Source organism: Natrix helvetica (assembly GCF_964273705.1).
Source record: "Natrix helvetica genome assembly, chromosome: 7".
In the NCBI taxonomy this organism is placed as follows: Eukaryota; Metazoa; Chordata; class Lepidosauria; order Squamata; family Natricidae; genus Natrix; species Natrix helvetica.
This window is the reverse complement of record NC_138558.1, coordinates 18,357,956-18,369,870: the sequence shown is the minus strand read 5'-3', so window position 1 is coordinate 18,369,870 and position 11,915 is coordinate 18,357,956. Positions and strand designations below refer to the sequence as shown.

Genomic DNA, 11,915 nt, shown 5'->3' with positions numbered 1-11,915 from the left:
ATTGCAACTAAGCTTTCTCCCTCTCCCCCCGCCCTCTCTCTCTCACACACACACACACTTTTTCCTGCAACAGTAGCGAATATCTGTAGCTCAGGTGTAGGATGAGGGTGAATGATCCTTCTCCAAGCTTGGGGGTTGATTTCCAAATGTTTCATTACCAGGCTAGGTAACATCTTCACTGGACTTTAGGTGATGTCATTGTCAGTGTTCTTCTGTTTAAAGCTCGGAGAACGAACTTTCACCATCATTCTTTTTCATTCTAAGAAAACTGAATCTTCACATCTACATTTTGCATACATTGCATATTCAATTCATCCAGTGGCAACTTGGGACAGTCTTTGGACCACCAGCATCTTCTAAGACATGAAAAATGTTCCCTATAAATATAATGAATATAATAAAAAAAACAGACCTGCCAACATCTAGAAATAATAAAGTTGTAACTAGAAGCCAGCATGCGTTTGTTAAAAACAGATCAGGCCAAACCAATCTTATTTCATTTTTTTGACAAAGTGACTAAATTAGTAGATCAGCGAAATGCTGTGGAGATAGTATACTTAGACTTCAGCGAGGCATTTGATAAACGAGACCACAACCTACTTCTTGTTAAGCTAGAAAAAAGTGGGATAGATAACATCACCACCAGATGGATTTGTAACTGGCTGACAAGCCTGACAAACCGTGCTCAACAAGTAGTCTTTAATGTTATTACATCTATATGGAGGGGAAGTAAGCAGTGGGGTACCACAGGATCCCGTCTTGGGCCCAGTACTCTTCATAAATGATCTTCTTTAAAGGCTTCCAGATAATCTCTTGTACAGTGAAGCAAAATCTTGGATCTAATTTTATTTTTTATCATATAATAATGCTCTAATGTAAAATAGCAAAATTAAGTTTCCATCACTTATCTAAACTGCTTTTCAGTCCATGGAATAGAACAGGCATTTAAGTGTTTTACATGTACCATTTTATACAATTACTATTAACCAAAATGCCTGTCACTATTCCCCTGAATTGTAATAATTAGGGTAGATGAAGCACTAAACTTTAATGCAAAAAATCAAAGAAGCATAATTCTCACTGGGATTCTTCTAGAGGAATTCCCCTAGAAGTAAGTCAAAAAGAAGCATGTAAAGTAATGAATGTTTTCATGTTCATAAAAGGTTCACTTGGCCCACCTTCCCAATCAGATGCATTGCGACCTTTGTTGGTTTCTACAGTAAAACAGAAGACAGTGGTGGTAAAAACTTGTGGTGTCATTTTATCATTCTTCTGAATGATAAGTTCATTCAGAAGAATGTATGTGAACTAAGTATGTGAACTACAAGAGACTAATTTAGTATTTAAGTATTAGGTTCATTTACTAACTCTGATTTATGACAGTCTTGATTTTAAAACAAGAATTCTGTATTGCACTTCCAGCATAAATAGCCACTGGCAGACAAGCAGAAAAAATATATCTTGTACAAAGTTCAAGGTATCTACGTTCCAGTTCCAACTGGAACTTAAGCCTTTCCTGACCTAGTGTATTAACAACTGTGTGTGATTACGTGCTAAACAGATCATCGTTTGTAAGTGGCATGGAATTTTAGAACATTTTCAAGTGTATATTGAGATTTGTTGGCATAGACAATATATCCCTGTAAACTAAAAGCACTGTATGTATATTGAGAGTGGTTTAATAGCTTTATTCAAGGACAAAAAGAACTCAGTAATACCTGTATTGAAGAAGAACTTAGTACTACCTCTATCAAGAAAGGAAGACCTTAGCAAACAGTCATGAACAGCTAACGTTTCTTAAGGACTTGAGTATAGATTTTCTAAACACAGTATTATGTTTTGTAAAAGGACATTTATTCTTGGCCCCCTCCCTCACTTCTGCCTGTTGCATTAAACCACCCAGTTTTTAAAATAATTCCACCAAGGGTTCTTTACTATCAGAAAAAAAAATCGGGGAATATCCACATATTCAAATATTAAACCGTTTATCGTACTCCATTTTTCAATGAAGATTTATACTTAATCCCTTAGAATTCTCAGCAGTGGCCCTGCTGGCTATAGAATTCTGTGGGTAAAGTCCAAGTTTAAGTTTATTTGATTTATAGACCGCCCCCTTTCCCCGAAGGGACTCGGGGAGATCCTATCTATTAAAATACTACTAGATGTTCAAAATCGAGATCAGGAACAAAACAAAAAATATAGGCAACATACATGGTTATGATGAAACTAACATTCAAGTACCACATCAAGTAATAGAGGATCAAAGTTGCAAAACCCTAACCCATAACTATAAAAGGCTGAAGGATAAGATACAGGATAAGGTGCCAATTTGAAGGCCTAGGCAGCAGTCAAGAAAAAGGAACAGGAGTGGACACTTGTCAAAGTAATTTCGAATGAGGGTTATGTTTGGTTGCAAAATGATTGCAAGAAATAGCTGATAAGTGAATTGATTCTCTTCAGATGAGAATTGTACTTTCCTCCCCCCAAAAAACCATTAATTTCCTGAACTCCCGAGGATCCAAAGTTTGATAAAACAAGGGACCAATCATTATCAGAAAACATGGCTCTTTATATGACCATGAGGTGACCATTCACTTTCTTTGCAACTGTTGTGGCCCATCCTCCCCCAGGTGGACTGGCAGCTGACTGAGGGGGACAAGCAGATGGGGCCCATCCAAGGTGCGAGTATGCACCGAGAGGAAAAGAGAGGACAGCAATGGAAAGCAGTAAGCTGGCTCTCAGGGAGAGGCAGACGCAGACAACATCCAGCCCCTCTCAGGCTGGGAAATGAATAGGAGGGGTTTGGGAATGGCCGGTTGTCACATACAACCATTCATTTCTAGTATACAAGCTGTTAGGAATATAAGCTAACAATTGGGTTAGCAATATATAAACCAGGATGGTGGTACTGTAGCTTTAAGTACTGCTCTAAAGTGAATGGGTTGCTTTTACCTCAAGCAGCCATAAGAGGGAGCCAGAATGACTGTTAGCTCTCTGTTTGTTAGACGCTGATCGGTGTATTGTGAGGTACTGTGTTTTGCTACTGTTAGCTGCTTTGTGTGTAAAACTGATTATTTGATAACTGACTTGACTGAACCATGTATGACTTGGACTGTTTGATGGACTCTGAATACCTCTGTATTTCCACATAATAAACTACTATATTTTATACTATTCAGTGTCCCTGTATGCTGGTTTTTTTTTGTTTATCCCTGTGAATAAAAGACTGACTGCCCTGTTATAAAAGGGGATTTGTTTTCCTTGCAAGTAAATGACTTATCACTACTTGTGAAGGCTAGATCAGAACAGCAACCAATGTTCATATATCTACAAAAAGGCTGCAATATAGTATTTTAGCAATATAGTAGCTATGGATTCTAGAAGCCATTTAATGCCTTATTCCTATTACTAATTGTTTCAGGACCGTCTTAGATCTTTTAATATAATATGCATTTTATCTGCATTTGATAAATCATGCATGATTGATCTGGAGCATCTACCATTCTTAATTAGGACACTGTAATGACAGCAGCAAGGGCTCAATGGCTAAGACACTGAGCTTGTCGATCAGAAAGGTCAGCAGTTCGAATCCCTAGTGCCGTGTAACAGAGTGAGCTCCGGTCTTGCCCCAGCGTCCGCCAACCTAGCAGTTTTAAAGCATGTGAAAAGCAAGTAGAAAAATAGGAACCACCCTTGGTGGGAAGGTAACAGCATTCCGTGCGCCTTCGGCATTTAGTCATGCCAGCCACATGACCACGGAGACATCTTCGGGCAGCGCTGGCTCTTCAGCTTTGAAACGGAGATGAGCACCGCCCCCTAGAGTCGGGAACAACTAGCACATATGTGTGAGGGGAACCTTTATCTTTAATGACTACAGCATCATTTATGTGAGACCAATGTGCCATCCCAATGTGCCATCCCATTTTCTCCCCGCAGGAGTAGAAAGTTGAAGAATCGTATTTTAAATTTTTAAGGAACATGCTCATACAAATACATATTACACCTTAAAATCTAGGCACCGCAAATGAAAGAGACAAGATGGGAGCCAATGAATTGGAAAGGTTTACTCAGTCAAATTTGATAAGTTCCCTTTTGCAAACATGAAATACTTAGTCACAAATAAGAAATGAATCAATAGCAACATGTCTGAGCTTCTCACATACATCAAAAAAAAGCTAGCCTGAGTACTTTGTTCTTTAGTAATTCGAAATGCAACTATTAAATCATGGCTCAATATCTGACACTGAAGAATTTGTTTTTACATTAAACTGAAAGGGCAGAATATTATATAGAAGATACAGTGAAATTTACAGTTCTTGATGTAGTCTTCTCCCCAGTGCGTTAGCTTTACAAAATAAATCAAAGCTCATATTTGATCATGTAAATAATCAGTTTTGCATAAGTAGTAGCAATAGCACTTAAGACTCATAGACTCGTACACTGCTCCACGGTGCTTTAGAGCCCTCTCTAAGTGGTTTACAGAGTCAGCCCAATCAATGAGAGGACAAAGTCAACCCATCCTAGATACTCCTCCCCTTACTATGGAGAATTAATGAATTACAGGGTCATAAAAAGAGAGTTTAACTATTATTATTATTCTTGAAGCAGTGTGTCCTTAGTACTCACTGACTGCCCACTAGACAGGTCCTGTCAGCCTTATTAGATGGATCAGACATGAAACACCACCAGATGAGTTAATTCTACTTTATCTGTAAATATTAACAGATTCTTGCATGTTTGAAATTCCAAGTTCCACCCCTTCCTTTTCACCCTGAGAAATTACCCTGTTTCTGAGCCTCTTGTCCCTCCCACTATCTACCTGTGGACTAAGCGGTCACCCTAGGCAGCATCTCTTGGAAAGAAGCACCTTCCAAGGTCATTCCTACATATTATTACAGATTCTCCAATCTGCCTACTGATGAATTCTACCTAATCTGCACCTGTAAACTTTCTGATGTGTTTGGACTGTATTTCTCAGAATTTTTATTTTTAAAAAGCCAGTTTGGTTCAATGGTTAAAGATGCTGTACTAAAAGTAGGGAGATAATGAGGTGTCATCCATCTCTTAGAGATGGAAACTAACTCAATGATTTTGAGCCAGCCACTTTCTCTTAGCCCTAGGAAGATAAACCACTTCCCAAATAATTGCCAAGATTTGTCCATATAGCTTCCAAGGTCCCTGAGGGAGCGTGCCCTCATCCCTCAAAAATGTATAGGAATATTAGCTCATCTGAAAGGCAGTAGATTTACTGTCATCTAATCTACAACCAATAGCTCTAGGTATGACCTGCGTAGACTTTCAGAATGTTATGCTTGGTTAATTTTCTCATATGACTCTTGCTGTAGCATTCATGAATGTTATTTTTCTGTATTTAATTAACACAAGAAAGAATGACACCAACTCCACCTAAATACCTTCTTTCAATTCTCCACATGCTTGTACTTCCATTTTTCTTTCTTGCCCCTGCCTGTCTTCGGGATTTAGTAGCTAAATATTAGCAGCTACCATATTTCTTAAGTTGGCACCAAGAAAGAGTTTATAAACCACAATTCCTCAAAGGCTCCCTATTAATAATTAGCCAGATTTTTTCCCCCATTATAATGAATCTCATTACAAAGTGAAGCAGCCTTCAAAAGCTTCCAAGAGAATTCAGGTCGCTTTGCTTCTCCAACTTATTTGACTTTGCCAACGTATTTGACTTGCCAAACTCGATTTACTAGCAGAATATAAACATGGAAATCGCATTTCAAAAGATTAGAAAACATCAATGGGCTGGCAAATGATTGCAGCCCAACAGCATGTGATGGAATATGGTCACTTCTTGCATACAATCATCTCTGGTCATTTGCTACAGTTTGCTAATTAACCATGTAGTAGGAAAAGCCAAAAAACAGATGATGGAAAAGGGAGAAAGTGATTATACGTTGTCACCGGGAACGATGGCATAGTCAGCTAACCAGTACAGAAACTGATATGTAATTTTCCACGCCAAGACACAGGGACAATGTGCTTATTAATTAAAAGTCATACTTTATACTTTACACTTCTCGAAGCAGGGAGATATGTAATAAATAACCGCTACTCATTGGTTTACTTCAGTCCTCAACAAAAGCAGGTCCTGCTTCAATGCTTTGGCACTGAGTAAAGGATATGCTGACCTTCAGGGTGGGGAAGAAAATTTTAAAACGTAAGGGTTTATGGTAACTTGATCTGGACCATAAAGAATATAGAAACATAACTGGATCTCTGCTAAATGAAATGGCTATTCTCAAGGGGAAATTTATCTTCACAAATCAAAGTGCCTGTCTCAAAAGGACATTCGCAGCATCCATTTTTATCATCCTGATTTTGGTATGGGTTGGATGCCTCATGAACAGGATAATTTCCAGCTACTTTCTCATATACATTCTTGCCATTTTGATAAAACAGAAGTTTGGAAATCATTAAAATTAAACCTCAAATTAAAGGTTCTACTTCTACACATGTTTCCCCCCCCCCATTTTTAAACGTGATTCTAAAAGTTCACTTTTAAATTCTTTTAAATGAGATCCCCAAATGCTTATCAGATACTAGTACACCATGACGCATGCCAGAGGTGGCATGCAGAGCCCTCTCGGTGGGCACGTGCACCCTCGCCAGCTGCCCTTCTGGGTTCCGTTGAGCGCATATACGCCGGACAACTGGTCGCTGCTCTCTTCCAGGTTCTAGTGCTCCAGCTCACACCACACACACACACACACACACACCAGTTTTGGCACTCGGTTCCAAAAAGGTTAACAATCACTGACCTATTCTGTTGTCTGAAGGAGTCCCTTTCATGAGACAGCAAACAATTTTTTCACCAAGTTCTGTGACACCTTGACAAGAAAAGCTCTGAAATATGAACAGGATTCAAAACTTCCTTTTAATTGCTTTAATTAGTTAAAATTTGTATCCTGTAGAAAGTGCAATTTCAGAAAGCAGCAGTACAAATGTGTAAAATACATTACAATCCTGGTGACTGAAAAATTGTCACTCATCACATCTTAAAACGCTGTATCACAGCTATTAATGGTGTTAAATCCGTCTTGTTCACTACTGCCTGCTTGGGGACAGGTAGCGTTCTTCATTTTACCTTAGGTAAGAGCTTTCAATTTATAGAAAATAATAGCAGCTGAAAAAAATGGGAGCAACACTGCGATTTATTCCACTGATTGAAAATCAATTTTCCCTTCAATTGGAAGCAAGACTAGCACCGGTATTATAAAAAAATACTGTACTAAGGAAGAACTTCTCTTGAAATGAATTTGTTAGCATTAGAATCCACTAGCGAGATTTTGTGTAGACTCAAGGATTTAAGTACAATGAAACTTGTTTTGGGCCCAGTACTCTTCAACATCTTCATCAATGATTTGGATGAGGGAATAAATGGGGAACTCATCAAATTTGCATATGACACCAAGCTGGCAGGAACAGCCAACACTCCATAAGACAGGCTTAAGATACAGAAGGATCTTGACAAACTTGAACTTTGGGCACTATCTAATAAAATGAAATTCAATGGTGAAAAGAGTAAGGTTCTACATTTCGGCAAGAAAAACGAAATGCACAGGTACAGTATAGATGATACCTTGCTCAACAGTAGTAACTGTGAGAGGGATCTTGGAGTCCTAGTGGACAACCATTTAAATATGAGCCAGCAGTGTGCAGCAGCTGCCAAAAAAGCCAACACAGTTCTAGGCTACATAAACAGAGGGATAGAATCAAGATCACGTGAAGTACCACTTTATAATGCCTTGATAAGGCCAAACTTGGAATACTGCATTCAGTTTTGGTCACCACGATGTAAAAAAGATGTGGAGACTCTAGAAAGAGTGCAGAGAAGAGCAACAAAGATGATTAGGGGACTGGAGACTAAAACATATGAAGAACCGTTGCAGGAACTGGGTATGTTTAGCTTAAGAGAAAGAAGGACTAGGGGAGACATGATAGCAGTGTTCCAATATCTCAGGAGTTGCCACAAAGAAGAGGGAGTCAAACTATTCTCCAAGGCACCTGAGGGTAGAAGCAATGGGTGGAAACTAATCAAGGAGAGAAGCAACTTAGAACTGAGGAGAAATTTCCTGACAGTTAGAACAATTAATCAGTGGAACAGGTTGCCTCCAGAGGTTGTGAATGCCCCAACACTGGAAGTCTTTAAGAAGATGTTGGATAGCCATTTGTCTGAAACGGTATAAGGTTTCCTGCCTAGGCAGGGGGTTGGACTAGAAGACCTCCAAGGTCTCTTCCAACTCTGCTATTGTATTATTAAATTGTATTAACCTTTGTGTTGAGCAGCTTGAGAAGAGTAGTAGCTCCAAATTGATTTGGGTCACTGATAGGGTTTACGTGCAACTACATTCTATGCAATCCTGAGTTAAGGCCATAGGTGAATTTTAAAGAACTAATTCCCCAGCTCCTATATTTAATGACTATACAATATCATTTTTCACATGGAAAAAAGACCCATGTGATGCCTGCAAACTGCAGTAAGATCATTAGCTTCATATAGAAAAAATGTAAATCTGTGCATTTTCTCCATATGCAGGTAGACCTTAGGGAGTACATATAAACAAAATCAGCCAATTTATTTAACATCTGAGACAAAAGGGGGAAAAATACCCCACGCTCCTCCTTAATAACAAAAATACAATATACAGGTAGTCCTTGACTTACAACAGTTCATTTAGTGACTGATCAAAGTTACAACAGCACTGAGAAATGTGACTTACGACTGTTTTTCACAGTTACAATCTTTGCAGCATCCTCATAGTCATGTTATCAAAATTCAGATGCTTGGTGACTGATTCATGTTTATGACTGTTGCTGTGTCCCATAGTCATGCAATCACCATTTCTGACCTTCTGACAAGCAAAGTCAATAGGTTATCTAGATTCACTTAACAACTGAGTTACTAGCTTAACAAATGCAATGATTCACTTAACAATTGTAGCAAGAATGGTCATAAAATGGAGAAAACTTACTTAGTAAATGTTTCACTTAGCAACGTAAATGTTGGGCTCAATTGTGATCTTAACCTGAGGACTATCTGTATAATAACATCATAAACTGTAACATATAGTAGTAGCATTTATTTTTTTGTGCAATCTCATGATCTTTCTAATAGTACTGAAGGCATGTCATATACTGCATCTGACAGTATTGCATAATAGATGTCAGTCAAGAGATTTTCACAGTGATGTCTAACCTTTTTGTCACCAAGTGCCGAAAGCGTGCATGCGCACCCATAATGCAATGCGTGCGTGACCCCGCCGCTGCCCCATGTATGTGATCATGACCATCCTGTGCAACCTGTTCTGCGCATGTGCGTGACCCCTGCATGCACTCACATTTGAGCACGTGACCCCCTGGCATGCACCCAACCCCTGTGCATGTGCGTGTGATCCCTGCACATGTGTCTCCCACATGCACTTGCATCTTCCACATGTGCCCCGCCTCCCGCACATGCGCAGCAAAGACCTGAATACCAGCTGGCCAGCGGGAGGCACACATGCATGTGCCGTGGAGCTGAGCTGGGGTGACAGCTTATGTGCCTGCAGAGAAGGCTGTGTGCCACCTGCGGCATGTGTGCCATAGGTTCGCCATCACAGGTATAGGTAGTCCTCTATTGACAACAGTTCATTTAGTGACCGTTCAAAGTTACAATGGCACTGAAAAAAGTGATTTATGACCATTTTTCACGCAGGACCACTGCAGCACCCCTATGGTGAAATGATCAAAATTCCGATGCTCGGTAATTGGTTCATACATATGACCGTTGCAGTGTACCAAAGTCATACGATCCAAGCAAAGTCAATGGGAAAGCTATATTCAATTAACAAGCCTGTTACTAACTTATCAACTACAGTGATTCACTCAACAATTTGCAAGAAAGCTTGCAAAGTGGGGCAAACTCATGTAACAAATATTTCACTTAACAGACATTTTGGGCTCAATTATGGTTGTAAGTGGAGGACTTCCTGTCACTAACAATAATTCACAATGACAGGCTATCCAAATAGATAGTCTAAAACATTTGCACAGGGAAGAGATTTTAAGTGGCTTTTCTCCCACTGTGAAATATATACATGAATTTTATTAGCCTTATCTTTTGATATAAGCCTTCCTACAGAATCTATATTCCTTGAAACATCCTATAAAATGAAGCCATGTTCTTTTTTTTTTTTCCCTCCAAAATTACTATAACTGGACTATTCTTCCAATCCTTTAGGGTCCATAACATAACAATACCAGACCCAGAAACGATCCAAGACATGCAGACACATTTGTTTAAATTCCATTTAATCAAGTATAAAACACACTGGTAAGTGGTTGAGTCAAGCAAAAGAAAAAGATGTGCAAGAGAATGATAGAATGGTTCTGCCTTTTGAAGATATATATATATATTTGCCTGTCAAGTTCACTAGAATTTAGATGAAAAGAATACATCTTGAGAGCAAATAAAGTAGTGGCATTTTGGACATTATTCCGAGCCGATAACATCTGTTTTTTTTTTAAAAAAAACTGATATTTGAAAAGAGATTTGGTTACCGCACAGATATTGATATATGGTGGACCAACTCACCATGGCTAACTCACCACAGCACAACTCCCCGCAGAACAAGAGTTACGCTAATATTAAATAAATGATGGAACAGAATCATTTTAAAAGGATGCAAAAGGGGGAACAAAATTAAATGTGAATGACAAAAATTTAAATAATTTCCCAATTATTTTAAATCATTTAAATTGTTGAATTGTCCCACGGTGCATTGTCTCATGGCGAGTTGGTTAAGCACGTTGTCCCACAATGAGCTGCAATGAATTGGCTATGACGAGTTGACTGTGGTGAGTTGTCCCATTCTAGGCGTGTCAAACTCAAGGCCCACGGGCCAAATCCACCTGGCAGGGTGGTTAGATCTGGTCTTACGGGTCAACCCGGAAACAATAAAGGACTAGTCCACGGTGCTTCTGCCAGCAAAAATGGAGCTCAAGAGGGCTAATATTTTCAGCCTCCTGCAGCCCTCTACCAGAGAAAAGAGAGCTCGGGGATGCGCATTGGCCCAGTTTTCAGCTGCGACAGCCTCCTGCAGGCCTCTAGCCCCCCCCCCCCCCCCCGCTCCATTTTTGTAGCAGAGGTCTGCATGAGGCTGTCGCAGCCAGAAAAAAGGAGCCTCAATGAGTGATGCTGAGCTAGCCACGCTCCCCACAAGGTCAAACAAAACCCTGATGTGGCCCTCAATGAAACCAAGTTTGTCACCCCTGTCCCATTCCATCCGGATGCACCCAGTACATACACAAAAGAATGTTAACTGGTTCTTGAAAACAGAATCTACGAAGCTGTAAGTGTAAGGAAACAGTTTTCAAGCAAGAGTTTTCATACAGTGATCCCATGAATGGAAACAACTGCAGTACACCACAAACCTACAAAGGCAGCTTTGCTCACTCAAACAGTGGCACACAATCATTCCCCATCATAGATGAAGAAGTGAAAACAAACAACGAAATAAAAAGTGGTTGCATACCTTCAGAATCTTTCCTTTACCCAGTTTCCACTGTGTTGCTAGAAGACTGTTCTCCTTAAGTATTAGCAGCCTTTGAACCTAATAGATGAAAAGAACATAGGTTTAAGCACGATGAACAGAAGAAGTACGAAGCACTGCTCCAAATCAAAGTTAAAATTAAGTCCATCCTTGCTTTTGAGTCCATCTATTCATATATGGGTGTTTCACCTCCTTTCTACCACGGCTACATATTGGTCTATAAGATTATTTCCAGGCACTTGCTCATTACTTCATCTGCACATGAGACTGGTCTGTGTTATTGTACACCTCGGAATAGTGGCCAAGTCTCTCAGCTGTTCAGACAAAGGCATGAATTGGCTCTCTACCTGCCAC

At 39.6% G+C, this 11,915-nt stretch overlaps 1 protein-coding gene across 1 annotated transcript in view; it reads right to left on the bottom strand.

Annotated features, from left to right (window-relative positions):
• Positions 1-11,623, bottom strand: part of BMPR1B (bone morphogenetic protein receptor type 1B) — a 126,850-nt gene extending 115,227 nt beyond the window's left edge. The window contains exon 1 of the mRNA XM_081960471.1: positions 11,544-11,623. The gene's annotated coding sequence lies outside the window, so the exon portion shown is untranslated. The remainder of the gene's footprint in view (positions 1-11,543) is intronic.
• Between the last annotated feature and the right edge of the window lie 292 nt (positions 11,624-11,915).